General features: G+C 37.8%; 1 protein-coding gene across 2 annotated transcripts in view; it reads left to right on the forward strand.

Moving 5' to 3' along the window:
* Nucleotides 1-5647: 5647 nt before the first annotated feature.
* LOC140204144 (transmembrane gamma-carboxyglutamic acid protein 3) overlaps nucleotides 5648-16710 on the forward strand; it is a 43407-nt gene continuing 32344 nt past the window's right edge. For both annotated transcript variants that reach the window (XM_072270560.1, XM_072270561.1), the window contains exon 1: nucleotides 5648-6092. The gene's annotated coding sequence lies outside the window, so the exon portion shown is untranslated. The remainder of the gene's footprint in view (nucleotides 6093-16710) is intronic.

Raw genomic sequence — 16710 nt, forward strand, 5'->3', positions numbered from 1 at the left:
TCTTAAAATCTATTCAATGTACGTAATTGATTTACTTGTTTATTTATTACTATTTTATTTTTTCTCTGCTAGATTATGTATTGCATTGAACTGTTGCTGATAAGTTAGCAAATTTCACGTCACATGCAGCTCTGATGTTTGAATTTTCTCCCCATTTACATAATAATCTGCACTATTATTCCTTTTACCAAAATGCATTATCATATATTTCCCAACACTGTATTCCATCTGCCACTTTTTTGCCCATTTTTTCAATTTGTGTAGGTCCTACTGCAATCACATCACTACCTGCCCCTCCACCTGTCTTTGTATCATCCGCAAACTTTGCCACAAAGCCATCAATTCCATTATCTAAATCATTGAGTAGCAATGTGAAATGTCTACAGAAGCCATACTGACTTTGACTTATTTTTATCATTAGGATCCAAGTACCCTGAAACCTCATTTTTAATAATGGACTCCACCACTTTCCCAAACACTGAGGTTAGGCTAACTGGCCTATAATTTCCTCTCTTTTGTCTTTCTCCCTTCTTAAAGAGTTGCAATTTTCCTTTCTTCCAGAACCATACCAGAATCAAGTGATTCTTGAAAGATCATCACTAATGCATCCATTATCTCTTCAGCAACCTCTCTCAGTACTCTGGGATGTAGTCCATCTGGTCCAGGTGACTTATCCACCCTAAGACCTTTGAGTTTGCCTAGCACCTTTCCCCTTCTAACAACAATGGCATTCACTCCTGTTCCCTGACACTCACCAACAGGACAACAAGTTAATTCGTATATTCATAGAAACAGAAAACCTACAGCACAATACAGGCCCTTCGACCCACAAGTTGTGCCGAACGTGTCCCTTCCTTAGAAATTACTAGACTTACCTATAGCCCTCTATTTTTCTAAGCTCCATGTACCTATCCATAAGTCTCTTAAAAGACCCTATCATATCCGAGGCGGCATTGCCGGCAACCCATTCCATGCATTCACCACTCTGAGTAAAAAACTTACTCCTGACATCTCTGTACCTACTCCCCAGCACCTTAAACCTGTGTCCTCTTGTGGCAACCATTTCAGCCCTGGGAAAAAGCCTCTGACTATCCAGACGATCAATACCTCTCATCATCTTATACACCTCTATTAGGTCACCTCTCATCCTTCATCACTCCAAGGAGAAAAGGCTGAGTTCACTCAACCTATTCTCATAAGATATGCTCCCCAACCCAGGCAACATCCTTGTAAATCTCTGCACCATTTCTATGGCTTCCACATCCCTCCTGTAGTGAAAAATATTCGTGAAAAATTAATGAATGATATTATCAGTGAAATATTAACAGTGGTGTGATTTGATATAATAGCGATAAAATAGAGCTACACACTGACGAAGGCTGGGAACTAATGATGCTGGAATATTTGACCTGATGAAAGGACAGGTAAGACGGAAAAGTGCTGGAAAATTGGATGGAAAAATTACTATAGCGATAATAACCTTTCATGTAAGGACAGTAGTGAAGAATGGTCTTGGCTGCAAAGATCAGAAAGTGGAAGTAATATGGATGGAGTAACAAAAAAAGAAAAGAAGAGTATGCATAAAGTGATGATTTCTGAGTGGCTATGGTCTTCAGTTAGTCCAGATGTGAGGTTAATTTGAAAATTAGATTAAAACATTTGTTTTCAAATTTCATATAGTTAAAGACTTATTTCTTCTTTCAGTTAACATAGTTATTTTCTCCTCATGACGATTCTGTTGTATTAGCTTCTAAGATGCAAATCTCTGCTCCTTACTATTTTTTGCTCATTAAACCTCTTAAGTTCCAGTATTTCTTGTTGATTTACTCATTCTAATTTCACTCTTTCATCATATTCTGATTTTTAAACTCTACTCATTCTCATTAAAAGTAATCTAACTGAGGATAAATGGAGTTTAAAGAGTGCTGTAGTTATATTGAAAAGAAGTTCCAAGATAAATAATAAACCAAAGGACTGAGATAGTTTTAGAAACCAGCAAAGGGTAGCCAAAATATGGATAAGCAAGAGCGGGGAAATGGAATGCAAGTGTAAATCTCAAGAAATACGGGACACCTGGGACTTGTTGAAGGATGGGGCCTATTTCCTTTTCTGCATTCCTCTTTACCATTATTTAAACAGAAATAATTTACTGCATGAGGAATGAAACTAGAGTTTAATTTACAGTATTCCCTTTTGGGAGCATATAGATATATAGCATTTCAGAAACATAAATCTCTTGGTTAACAATATAAAGAACAGTTAACAATCAGGCCTAACCTTTGCAATGAGTTCAATTTGTATTAAGAGTACAAGAGCAGAAATTTCTTGAAACTTGTGTGGAGGTGGCAAAAAAAACATATGAGGGCAGAGGTGCAGTGGTGCAAATTGTGGCAATTTGTAACTTACAGAGCAACTCTGGAAGAAATTGTTAAACTACTTACACACTCACACTAAGATAATGAGAATATAGTGTGTCAATGTTGCCTGGCAGTTATCAAACTCAGTCAAAAGCTGGCGCAAAAATAAAGCACTTCGAAAAAAATGTTACAAATAGTTTAACAACTTAAAATGAGAAACTAACTTGAAAAATAGTTCACAATTACTCAAGATGCCATGACAAACAGCAGTACTGGGACACAAAAATGGTACCTTTCAGCTTAAAGCTGGTTGCGGTGTTTGGTGCACTTAATGAGCTACAGGCATTGAGACATTCATGAAATTTAATTTCTAATACTGTACTTTGGGATTTACCAGTCCAAAGGATAATAGGTTATTCTGTGGTTTCCATAAAGGTACGCTACAGTATCTTAAGGGGTACAAAATGTTTGAAACGCCTTTTTTACTAATATGGACACAACTCAACTTTGAAGTAATGCATCGAACTGTTCTGATTTAATTTTCAATTAATGAGAAAGTTCACTAAAAGTACACATTCCAAGCACTGATAAAGCATCCAGTATGTAATAATAATAATAAATATATGTGTTTTATCCAGTTATGTTTCTCATAATTTGCCAATATTATGATGTTTTAACTTTGAACCAAGTATAACACATCAACTCCTAGATTTACTTTAGGGATATCAGTGAAAATAATGCTCAGGAAATGGCTACATGCATTGAGATATTGAATGGCCTAAAATTATCCAACAAATAATTTGTCACTTCCAAGATGCTGCAGGAATTTAAAAGAGAATTTTATAATGAATCCTTGGACTTATTTAAAAAGCATGAGGAAGCATTAACTATTAACCACTGTGGTCTCTTGACACCTAAGCTTATGCCAGTTTAGAACCATTTAGTATGCATCCATTCAGTGATGGATCTGGTCTAAAATAATAGTAGACCATTCAGTTCTCAGTCTATTAAATTGTGTGCAGTCTGTATCTCAATAACATTTATCAATCTTTGAATATTGTCATTTGCCTTAAGTCTATCGATTTTGATCTTGATTATTTAAATTGACCCAGTGTTTGGAAAAGTGCTTCCTCATCTCATTCCTACTTAAATAATGTCATACTTGCAATTTTCCATTCCTCAGACAGTTCTAAAAACAAGAGAACTTTGGCACCTGCAATTTTTTTTCCATCAAAGCCTTGTGATTTGTACTGCACAAGGCCCATTATTTTATCCATTTCCAATACTCATATTAAATTTACAAAATTCTTTCCCATGTCCACATCTCAACAATTTCTCCATGGCAGGGATATAAAAGAACAAATGTTTAAGGTGAAGATTATGCAGGGTCTGAAGTAGAATTTTCTCAGCTAGAGGATGGTTCTAGATTTTCAGAAGGCATTTTAGTAGGAATAGAAAATGCTGGAAATATTCAATAGGTCAGGCACCATCTTTTGAAAGAGACACATCAGTGGAACTGGAAAAGTTCTCAAACAAGTTTATGTTACAGTGGTGGGGTGGAGAGATAGATGGGACAAAAAGAAATATCTTAGATGCAGTGATGCCAAGGTTGCTGAGCCAACTGATTACAAAACCGTCCAGTTGATAGATTATTGAAAGGGATGAGAAAGAAACCAAAGTGGCAATTTAAAACTGAAATAAATATCAATATGTTGCTGAAGTGAACCAAAAGGAGGATGATAGAAATGCCAGAAGATCAGGCAGTGTGGAAAGGGAAAACTTAGTTAATATTACAAATGGCTAACATCAGAGCAGAACTGGTCAGGTCATATACAAACTGGTAAACAAACTATGTGAAACTGTTGAATTCAATATTGAGTCATCAAGGTCTTAATTCGGAATCTCACTCCTACTCATATATCTGTCTTTGGCCTATTACACAATTTCAATGAGGCCTAACCCGTAAATTTGAGAAATACTGGCCACATTACAGCCCTTAAGACTTAGCTAAAACTGTTACTTCAATGTTACCACCCTTTCTAATTTGTGTCAGAGCAGCACACTTCTAATGAAAAGTCATCAAAAGTAGTTTTTCTTTGTTCATGGACTTCACACGACCTGCTGATTACTTCTAGTATTCCCTTTTTGATTTAAATTTCTGCTTTCTGATTTTCTACTTGCATCTGCCCCAGCCAAATCAGTTGCTATTAAACTTTCATTTTCTTCCCTCTTGCTTTCCATGCTCCCAGAGGAATTCCAGCTATTTTCACCATCTCTACAACTTAGTAAAAGGTAGAAGTCAACCACAGCCAATATTTCGTCTCACACCCAGAATTAAGTAGATTGGTACACTAATTGGTCACCATAAGTTTGCTCCTAATGTGTTGATGGGAATGTGAGGAGAACAAAATCTAAGAATGAGCAATCCATGGTCAGCAAGGACTTGGACGGTCCATCCCACATTTCTATTAGATGGAAGATCTTAGACCTGGTAATGTTAACTGTTTCTATATCAACAGATGCTGCCTGACTAGCTTCTTATTTCTAACGCTTTACAATTTGATTTCACGTTTTTGACATCTACGGTATTTTTGCCCAGAAAAGAATAACCATTTGTCTCGCCCATCCTGCACACCTTTTTACCACAAGAAGTTTGTGATTATGTCGATCTGGTATCCCTATATGAAAGCTGTATTTTATCCTGAAGATTAATGAAAAATAGTTCTCACAAGCATTGATATTTTTAAAATTACATAGTGACCTGAAAATCGAAGCACGCAGCATTTCACTTTGTGCCTAACCAGACATAAATACAATTTCATTTTCCTGACGCCAAATGTATTCGACTTTTAACATTTATTTTTTCTCCCAACCTTACAGTCAATCCCTTTTAAATTCGCCACTCCAATCAGCAGTGAGTGCACGCATGATTCTCGTTAGATCTGTTCGTTATAGCCCACTACCTAATTCATTCCCTAATCACAAATTGGATAGTACTTTTCTCCAGTCGAACTCAATTTAACCCACATTAGTGGTTCTTACAAATTTAAATAACTTTACCTCTCAATTTATTGTAAGAAATACTACCTCTGTAAGATTAAGTAATCAATCAGTTGTGTGCTTGTCTCCAATTTAAATTAAGTGCACTGAATTACCCTGACATTCAGCCAAGTTTTACAAAGTCGTGATGTATCAAAGTGCCCGTGAGCAGCTGTTTCCAAGGATACCGAGGGGTGCGTAGGTGTTGCATTCCCATTTCGTGTAGCTAGCTGGTGTGATTCCACTGACACAACTATCTGCTGGTAGGAAGGGTGGGGGCTGCACGCCGCAGAATTTCGGCAGGCTGGCTTTAATCCCGATATAAGGCGTGGTCGCCGTCGACAGTCCCCAGAGGAACTTTTTTTAAAAGCTTACGATTTGAGTCTGGAGGCGGGCTCGGGGTTAATTTTTTGTGTTTTTTTAAAGAAAAGGCGTCAGTGAGTCATTCCTACAGAAAAACTACAAGTTCCAGCACCCCTCACGGCAAGGCTGAGTGAGCAAACCAAACTTGATTAACGACTGGACTCAATCTGTAATAGTGATTGGCGGATGGACCGGGACTGTTGTGTGTGTGGCTAAAATATCCGTCAATCAAGGAAGATAGGCGGGGTGCTGGTGCCAGCACTGTAAGTTGCACGGAGCTGTGGCTGTGGTGCGGGGTTTGCTCGGAACGCATTTAAAGACGTGACGTGTGAGGTACGTACTGTCTGTGTCTGGCCCTCTTTTGGTTTCATTAATTAAAGTCTAAGGGCTATTTTATTTATCTTTAAAGCTTGTAAACGATTCAGCTGAGGGTATTTCCAAGGTGTGTCCTTTAGATGATGATTATTTTGCTGCAGCATCACTCACTTGGTACCTTCTTCTTTCCGCCCTCACATTCCCGTTTCCATGGAAACCCTGTGTAATATTTAAGAGTGAAATGATTTATGCCTTCAGCAATCTAAATTTAATCAGCTGCTATTCCCTATACATAATTGTTGAAGTCTTAAACCTTTTAATAAGAAACCTTAAGTAGAGCAAACATTCACACTGTTGATCAGCCGTGAGTGTTCAGTTTTCATTTTCCGGGATTGTCATTGCATTTTTTCAGCTGCTTTTAGTGTAATTTCCCTTGCCATGACATATTTAACTGAAGATTTTATTCCCCTTTTCACATTTCTGCAGTGTAGCTATGGTAGATTTGTGGGTGGTTCTGGAAGCTCTGATCGAATACGCTTTGGTATTATCTACAGTTCTGTATTACGGTGTGAATTAAGCTTTATTTTTATTCGTTTAAAAATGTAACAAATTCCAGCGTGCATAACTCCAGTAAAATGTATGGAATTAATAACAACGTAATTTTATTTTCGAGGTCGTTGTGTTGCGATTCTCCCACTAGGTACCAAGTCTTAAGGCTTTCATTGAGTCTAGCTGCAGAGGTGGAGGTCGGATGTTAAGGGGAAGGAAGCAAGGTGTGCCAGGATTGAGGAGATGAGGAGGCCGTGGGGTAGAGAGATAGTAAGGTAGGATCTGAGAGATTGGACATGTGGAGTGTATGTGATCGGATGGAATCTGCAAGGAGTGCTGTGGCAGGAAGGCTGCATCCAATATCAAGGACCCCCACCGTCCAGGCCATGCTTCTTTCTCGCTGTTGCCATCAAGAAGAACGTACAGGACCCGCATCACCAGGGGTTCAGGAACAGTTATTACCCCTCAACCATAAGGCGCTTGAATCAAGAGTGGATCACTTCATTCACCCAGCATTGAACTGCTTCCACAGCCTATGGACTCACTTTCAAGGACTCTACAACTAATTTTCTCAATATTTATTGCTCATTATTATCATTTTTTTCTTTTAGTATTTACACAATTTGTTGTCTTTTGCACACTGATTATTTGCCTTTGTTGCATGCAGTTTTTCATTGTTCTTTCCTGTTTTTATTTACTGTGAATGCCCATGAGAAATTAATTTCAAAGTATATAGTGACATATATGTACTTTGATCACAAATTTTACCTTGAACTTTGAAGAGGAGCTTAAAGAACTTGAAAATGATTCTGTGTGGGAGGCATCCAAGTATTGAGGATCAGTGTGGAAACATTTTAAAAATCTGTTGCAGTTTTGTGTGTATTTCATTTTGGTGGGGTTAGGGTGATATTAGAGAAATTGAACACAGGATACTGACTGCATAGAAACAATAAGATTGGTCATTAAGTAGATAACTTGCATTCAAAAGAGGAAAGCAGTTTGGCTTAGTGATGGACTTGGATGAGTTCCGAAACTTGGCTCATGGTTGGAAAAGGCTTTAATAAATTTGTGATTTTTTTTTTTTTTTGTGTTCAGCTGGATAGATAGAGAAGAAAGATACTACTCCCATAACCTTCATAACTTAAGTAAGCAGGATGACTTAAATCAGAGCCTGAGAGGGAAATGATGGAAGAAAAGAATTTAAGATTGTACTGGCGATGTAGAAAAGTGAGAAAGGATCTAGCACTTTCCCAGTGTATATGATGAATAAACTCTACTCAGGCTTCCAGCTGGGTACAGGTATCAATTTGAACCGATGTTTTGATGACAAACGCTGCCATTTTCACCAGGGATGATCCCTATGCTGCTGAACTACACATGCCTAGGCATCATCTCTGAAGATGAAGGAATTTGTCATCAAAACGTAAGTTAAAATCGATACCCATACCCAGCTGGAAGCCTGAGAAAAGTTTAATGTAGAAAAGTCTCCAACTGATCTTGTGTAATTTTTGACAAAATTAGGATGTAATTAGGGAATGAGAATGGACCAAGGATAGGGTTAACAGCTATTGGTGATGTACAGAAGGAGGAACTGATAGAAGAAAAATGCTGAGTAGGATGGAAGTTGAAAGCATTATCACAGCTTGTAGTTATTGACCATATGGAAATTCTAGGCACTGGTAAGCAGTACTAGTATCACATGGAATATCTTTGACATTGCTGAAGGTGATCTTAGAAACCTGGAGATGCTGAAGTAGTGAGTGGTCTGAGACACACTTGGATTTTTTTTGCTGATCCTTGACCACGTTTTGAGAATATGTAGAGATAAATTGTAGTGTAGAAGAACAAAGGAATTTAGACCAGATTAATTGTAGAAGGAAGAAGATCAAAGCAATTATTATGGATAAGGAAGGAAGAAATAACTACAGGGCAAAAGAATAGATCAGTACTGTGAGAATCATCTCTAAGAGTATTTTTTGATATTAAGGAATTGGGTTAGCTTAATGGTATACTCAGAAAGTGAGAGCTGTATTCTATGCATTAATCCGCACCTTCATGTTGGCCTCAGCTTTCTATGCTTTACCTATGATTTCCTCTCCCACCTGCCCCCCTGCATCTAGATTCCCAGTTTTGATTTCCATGATTATAAAATTCAAGCTACACTAAATATTTTATTTACAGAAGAAATGGATGAGTTTTCAACTCTCTTGGTTTTCCCGGTGACTAAAATTAGAAAAGCCATTGAAGGATGTTGTAGATTTTATTGGTGAGCTGACTTGTTACAGTTAGGAACAACCTAACCAGTCTTCTCTCTTCTTGTTATCCAGTGAATTATGTTGACATGATTCAGTGGCCAAAATATGATTGAATCTGGTCATAATGCTACTTTAACCAATCTGAATCAAATTACCAGCTTAACTTTTCTTGAACACGCACTGGGTGAGCCACAGGTTAACTTATGAGGACTCTGACATTTCAGTGTGATTTTTCAATATTTAGAAAATGAGAAAACTACAGGAAGAACAATTGTTTAGATTCTTTGGGCCTGCCTTTATGGTTAAAAAAAGCAAGAATCCTATTGCTTTTCAGTGTCCTTTTGAAGTGTGTTCATTCTTATGCTGAATATTTAAAGTGTAAAGCTGGTTTTCATCTTATTATATTTTTTTTCCTGCATTCTATGGCGGTTTTCTTTTTCTCATGGACAATATTGTTTAGTGTCTCTTACTGATCCGCAGACCAGAGTCAAAAAGTTATCCATGTTATGAAAAGTTGACTTTGTCTTTGTTCAGTGGCATGTATTTATGGTTAGAATTCTACTCCTATAATAAGTCTAAAGGTCAGCTATTTGAAGAAACAGATATTCTGGATGTACTTTTCAAATTTAAATAGACAGTATTTATTTATGGTGGAAAATAGTTTACTGTGATTAGTTCCCTATTTCTTCACTAAAGGGAAAAATACCTAATGAGTGATGTTGATAATCAGAGGATACTAGTGTAAGGTGAGGGAGGTGGGTACTTGAATATAATTTTTTCACACAGGAGATGGTTGGTATATGGAGCAAACTGCCCGAGGAAGTGGTAGAAATGGGTACAATTACAATATTGAAAAGACATTTCTAAAAGTACATGGATAGGAAAAGTTTAGAGGGATGTTGAGCTAACTCAGGTAGGCACTTTGGTTGGCATGGACTAGATGGGCTGAAGGGCCTGTTTCTTTTCTACATAACTCTATAATAGTTGGCAAAAGAAGTGGGGAAATTTGGCAGTCTTTTCAGTTCACCAGGTTGTCATGATCTACAGTACATTTCATGAAGGGGTGGTGGTAGCAAATATGGGATTCATTTACAAAATGGAATTGGATACATTGTTGGAAAACAAAAATTTGAAGGAGCAAATAATAAATAAGAGATTCTGCAGATGCTGGAAATCTTGAGCAGCGCACACAAAACAATAGAGGAACTCTGAAGGTGAGGCAGCATCTACACTACCTCACTTTTTAAAAAAAAATACAGTATTTCTGTTTTTGCATGTTTTTAAATTTATTCAATATATGTTATTTATTATGTTTTATTTATTATTATTTTTCTCTCTGCTAGATTACGTATTGCATTGTACTGCTGCTGCTAAGTTAACAAATTTCACGTCACATGCCGGTGATAAGCCTGATTCTGATTCTGAAAAGTTCAAAGTAAATTTATTATCGAAGTACATGTATGATACCATATGCAACCCTGAGATTCATTTTCTTGTGGGCATTCACAGTAAATACAAAGAGACACAATAAAATCAGTGAAAAAAAACACAAGCAGCAAGACAAAACAAACAACCAATGTGCAAAAGACAACAAACTGCAAATACAAAAAGAAAAATACATAATAAATAAAATAAGCAATGCATATCGAGAACATGAGAGGAAGAGTTCTTGAACGTGAGTCCATAGGCTCTGGGATTAGTTCAGTGCTGGGGTGAGTGAAGTTATCCCCCTCTGGTTCAAGAGCCTGATAGTTGAGGGGTAATAACAGTTCCTGAAGCTGGTGGCATGGGTCCTGAAGCTCCTGTACCTCCTTCCTGATGGCAGCAGTAAGAAGAGAGCATAGCTTGGATGGTGGGGATCCCTGATGATGGATATTGCTTTCCTGTAGCACCGCTCCATGTAGCTGTGCTCACTGGTGAGGAGGGTTTATCCATGATGGACTGAGCTGTATCCATTACTTGTTTTTTGTATGATTTTCCATTCAAGGGCATTGGTGTTTTCATACTAAGCTGTGATGTCACCGGTCAATATACTCTCCACCGCACATTTATAGAAGTTTGTCAAAGTTTTAGATGACATGCTGAAACTACGTAAACTTCTCAGAAAATCAGGGTACTGCCATGCTTTCTTTGTAATAGTATTTACGTGCTGGACCCAGGACTGATCCTCTGAAATGATAACACTGATGAATGTAAAGTTGTTGACCCTGTCTACCTCTGATCCCCCACTACGAACTTGTTCATGGATCTTCTGTTTCAGTTACTCGGTCTTGCTGACATTGAGTGAGAGGTTGTTATGGTGGCACCACTCAGCCAGATTTTTAACCTCCATCTGAAATCCTGATTTGTCACTACTTTTGATTTGTCTAACGGCAGTAGTGTTGTCAGTAAACTTAAATATGTCATTGGAACTGTGCTTGGCTTCACAATCATAAATATAAAGCACATAGAGCAAGGGGCTCGCACACAGCCTGGTGGTGTATCTGTGCTGATGGTGATTATAGAGAAAATGTTGTTGCCAGTAGCTGACTAGGGTTTACAAGTGTGGAAATCGAAGATGCAGTTGCACACAGATGTATTGAGGCTTGGATCTTGGAGCTTATTAATTAGTTTTGAGGGGATGATATTATTGAATGCGGAGCTATAGTGAATGAAGATTATCCTGATGTAAGTCATTATCCAGAAGTTCCAGGGCTGAGAGCCAATGAAAAGGCATCAGCTGTTGACCTGTTGTGACAGTAGGCAAACTGGCATCGATCCCAAGCACCTCTCAGGCTGGAGTTCATGTCTTTCATCACCAACCTCTCAAAGCACTTCATCAGAGTGGATGCAAGTACTACTGGATGATGGTCATTGAGGCAGCTTACCACGTTCTTCTTGGGCAGAAGTATAACTGAAGCCTGCTTGAAGCAAGTGGGTACCTCAGACTGACAAAGCAAGAAATTAAAAATAGCAGTGAAAACACCAGCCAGTTGATCAGCACAAGACCGTAAGACATAGTACTTGGCCAGGTGCCCTGTCTGGGCTGGATGCTTTCCTTGGGTTCACCCTCCTGAAGAATGCTCTCACGTCGGCCTCAGAGATTGAAATCACAGGGTTGTCGGGGTCTGTGAGAGTTTGTGAAGGTGCTTCCAAATTTTGACAGTCAAAGTGAGCACAAAAGACATTGCACTCCTCCGGGAGTGGAACTTTGTCACCTATGTTGACTGTTCCAGTTGGTGTTATTTTGTTGGAGGTAATAGCATTCAAACCCTCCCACAGCTGTTGAGCATCCTTCATTGATTTAAGTTTAGTTTGGAATTACCACTTCACATTTGAGATTGATTTCCGGAGGTCGTACCTGGACCTCTTGTATTTTATTTGGTCGCCAGACCTGAACACCATTCATCTGTACTTCAGCAGATTGCAGATCTCCTGGTTCATCCAAGGCCTCTGGTTAGGGAAGACTGAATGATTTTGTGGGGACACACTTGTCTTATGATTGTTTTTATAAAGTCTGTGACGACCATGGCCTGTGATGTATTCATTCAGATCCTCAGAGACCTTGAACACAGCCCCAAAGCAATCTTGTGGCAGCTTCTCTGCCTCACATGATCTCTTTGTTGTCCTTACCTCTGGAGCCTTGCTGTTTAGCCTCTGCCTGTATGCAGGAAGGAGGACAGCCAGATGATTAAATTTCGCGAAATGAGGTCTAGGGATCAAATGGTAGACATTCCTAATTTTAGTATAACATTGTTTGAGTATGTTGGGACACCTTGTGCTGCAGATGACATGTTGATGATACTTGGGCAGAGATTTCTTCAAACAAGCCTGGTTGAAGGCCCTGGCAGTGATTTGAAAGGTGTTGGGGTAGGCTGATTCTTGTTTGCTGATCATGGCACTCAGTACTTTGAGTGCCTGCTTAACATTGGCCTTTGGCAGTATGTAAACTGCAGTCAGGATCATGGAGGCGAATTCATATCTTGTTAAGTAGAATGGTCGGCACTTAATCATTTGATGTTCCAGTTCGGGGGAACTAAAGTGTGACAAGACAGCTACATCCGAGCACCATGAAGAGTACTTCATCCTTCCTCCCCCACCCACCCGATTTTCCCCTCTCGCTTGGTCTCACCTGTCACCTGCCCACTCATACTCCTCCTTCTTTCCCACCTGGCTTCTGCCCTCTTCCTTTCCAGTCCTAATGAAGGGTCTCAGCCCAAAGCATTGGCTGTTTATTCCCCTCCAATAAATAACAGGGGAATATTTGCCTATTTCTGCTTGACTTGCTGAGTTTATCCAGTGTTTTGTATGTGTTGCTTGAGAAACTTGAAGGATTAGGCAATAAAATCAGATGAATGATGAACAGAACCAATTAAATGTTTCTTCGGAACCTAACAGAATCAATTTTATCTTGTACATACAAAGGAAGAGGCCATTTTGGCCCATTGTATCCATGTTGGCTCCTTGGGAGCAAGCCCATTAAACCATTTGCTTTTCACATATGTCCTTCTAACCCTACAAATTATTCCCTCTTACACATGCCCATCAATTTACATTTAAAGCCATTTTTTTTGCCATTAACCTACAATAAAAGGTCATTTACAGGAGGCAGTTAACCTTGGGATGCAGGGGGAAACTGGAACACTTAGAGGAAACCAATGCAGTCATGGAGTGCAAGCTCTGGGCGATTAAGTCTGTGTCCCTGGAGCTCTGAAGCAGCAGTAACTTCTGGGCCACTTCGAGGCCAAATGGTCTCTATTTGCATTCCATGGCTCTGTCTTTTTTTTTGATTCTATATCACATATGAATTATATTAAGGGTGGGTATTACTAATGAGGTAAATTAGCTGTGTTTGAGATCATTCCTTGAAAGTGGCTGATAGATGGCGCATTGGTGTTTAGGTGAAAATGTTGTTCACAGACTGGATGTGGAATGCTATGCACCCTAAAAAGATTATCTTTGACTTGATGACTAAACACATCTACAAATTAGCCTTTACACATAAATGACAATTTATGCATTTAGAAGTGTATTCCTTTTAATTATAAACAGCTGGTATTCTTTAGTTTAAGAACAAACATCAGAAATATGCACTCTTGAAAAAGGATTTAATGGCATATCAAGCTGGAAGTGGAGTAGTCTTCTCCTGTACTATTTAATTTTGAACAACCACTATTTCAGTGTTATAGTATTACTAAATAATAGGTTAAAATTTATCTAGCATTAGTTTCCTTTTCCTATGTCTACAGCAATTTGTATGTCTCCCCCCACCCCATTATTCAAGATATTTCTGAGATTATGCACTTAATCTGCAAATTAGTAACTTTATTGATTAAGTTTAATCAAAATAATTTTGAATTTGCGTTATTTTCTTCAGTGTTTTAAATTCTGTTTTGAGAGAATGCTGCCCCTCAAATTTGGCAATAAACATATCTGCATAAGTAAATTAAGCTGCTACAGATATTTAATAGCAAGCTCTGTACTTTTTGTTAAAGGTGACATTACACATCTGTTTGGAAGAAAAATTGAGTTAATTTTTATTTTTAAAAAGCTCTTGTCATTCCTGGACTATAGAACCACAAGATGAAAAAAGCATCCAGATCCAGAATAGATACTGGATGGTAATGGTGAAGGACAAAATAAAACCTTGCCCCTGCTGTTATTCAAAGTAATGGGTATGACTTGCATTTAAAAAAGAGATTGAAAATTTTTTTTTCCTTTAAGTTAGTCCACCTCTCATTGCCCACACCATTGCAGACTGTATTTGTGAACTCTGTTGGAGAATCTGATTCTTTTGTAGATTCTTTCTGACTCCTTTTGGAAGTTTTTGACCTGTGCTCTTTTTATTAACACAGCTGTGATCATAAGTTTGGTATATAAAAGATGTGGTGCAGCAAATAATTGCAAGGTCTCTAAAATAACAATTTGGTTTGATAGTACCTTTGTAAAGAATTGAGTAGACTCGGATTGAAGATGAGGAGATATTGGCATTATTCATCCACTTAGCAGGAATGGCCAATCCTTTTGTGAGATTGAGGTGTTTAATAGGCCAATTACAATCTAACTTGTTTCTTAAAATTATTTGCGCTATTTCCTTATGCATCAGAAGTTGCAAGATGATGATTAAGAGCAGGATACACGGCTGAATTTTATATTGCTTCATAATAGTCAAAAGGAATAGTAGGAGAAATGGACCAAAAAGCCCCTCAGGCTTGGCCCCTCTTCAGTATTATTGTAGCTGATCTCTACTTTGCCAGGTCCCAATAACCTTTAATTCCAAGATCTTTTAAACTTTTATCGGGGTGGGGGGGGGACCCCCATGCAGTCTTCACAATACTCTTGGGTAGAGAATTTTAGGGATTCATCATTCTCTGCCAGAAATTGCTCCTGTGCCCCTCAGTTTCGAATCACTGGCCTCCAATCTCGTAAGTTTGTCTGGTCATTTGAGATTCTCCCACATCTCAATATCTTCCCTGCCTTGCGCCTTAAGGATCTTCCATGTTTCAATAAGTTCACTCCTTGTTCATCTGAACTCCAAAGAACATTGATCTAATTTTTAAGCTTTATCTGACTATAATGATAAATTATAAATGGCAATGTATCCATTGCTGTACTTGTGTAGATAAGCTAAGTAAACCACATCAGAATTGTTAACATCATCTTTAATAAAGTTCAACTATGCTCAAGTAATTAAACATGTAAATTTTCAGCCTGCATAGTATTGTGTTTAAGTGCTCATACCCTTACAGGGATCACCCTCGGATGTTGATTTGCTACATGGCTCTTACATAAAACTTATGAAAATAGTGCTGTAAATAACAATAAATTCAGTAAATCAGTGTTAATAGGGGAGAAAAGGTAAACCTGATGGCCATTGCTCTGCGAGTTAAGTGGAAAAATTATCTCAAAGTAAAGCTTGAGTTCTGGCACACGCCATTTTGGAAAACCAGTTAGTCAGAGTACTGTGGGTTTGCTACTTGAGACTATTAATGGCATTTAAGTGCAAAGCAAACATCATGAGTTAAGAACTGAATCATCTGTTGGAAAAGTAGATTAAGATAAATGTTAATTTACTTTTATTGGAATATATTGTTTTTTCATATGGTGTGCATATTCTATGTTGTGGCTAAATATATTAATAATACAGAAGAGCAGGGCAGATATCCCATGTGTACTATGGTAAATGTCAATCTTTCTGCCAATGCAACTAAAAAGCAGACATTTGTGGACTTTATCTTTTACTTGTGCGAGAGATTTTGTTTTGATGGGTTATCTGTTGAATTTGATATTTAGATATTTGTAACTTTAATCATCTCAATATTTCTACAGTTTATGAATGTTCATGTGAGCTGAAATGCAGTTCTTTCATGTTTATTGTGAAATAGATTGCGCAGATTCTAGTTTCAGTATATTTTACACTTACTGAATCTTTTAACAATCTTAATGCTTATGGTATTCTTTCAGTTAATCTAGTTCTGGAGGTACTTGATGCTGAAGGAAAATTTGGGAATATTTTTGAGCTAGTTTATAATGTATGAAGTAAAATTATATCCACTTAAGTTTCTAACAGAGTTTTGGGATTTCAACTAATGCTTAAAAAGTGATAGGAACCATGAATTTTGGAAAAAGAGGGAGAAAATTGTCTTTCTTCTGAAACTAGTGAAGTATATTAGATTATCACTTGATTATGTTTTTAATTAGACCAGAAACTGGATTTGAAGGATTTAAACAGTTATTTTTATGTTAAAAACAAAATTCACAGCTATGACCATTATCTTTTGGCTTGGAATATAGAAGATAAAATTCACATCACAGCTGAACAGACTGTTGATTAAGTTCCATCTGTAATATTA

This window comes from Mobula birostris, chromosome 10, assembly GCF_030028105.1.
Source record: "Mobula birostris isolate sMobBir1 chromosome 10, sMobBir1.hap1, whole genome shotgun sequence".
NCBI classification, from domain to species: domain Eukaryota; kingdom Metazoa; phylum Chordata; class Chondrichthyes; order Myliobatiformes; family Myliobatidae; genus Mobula; species Mobula birostris.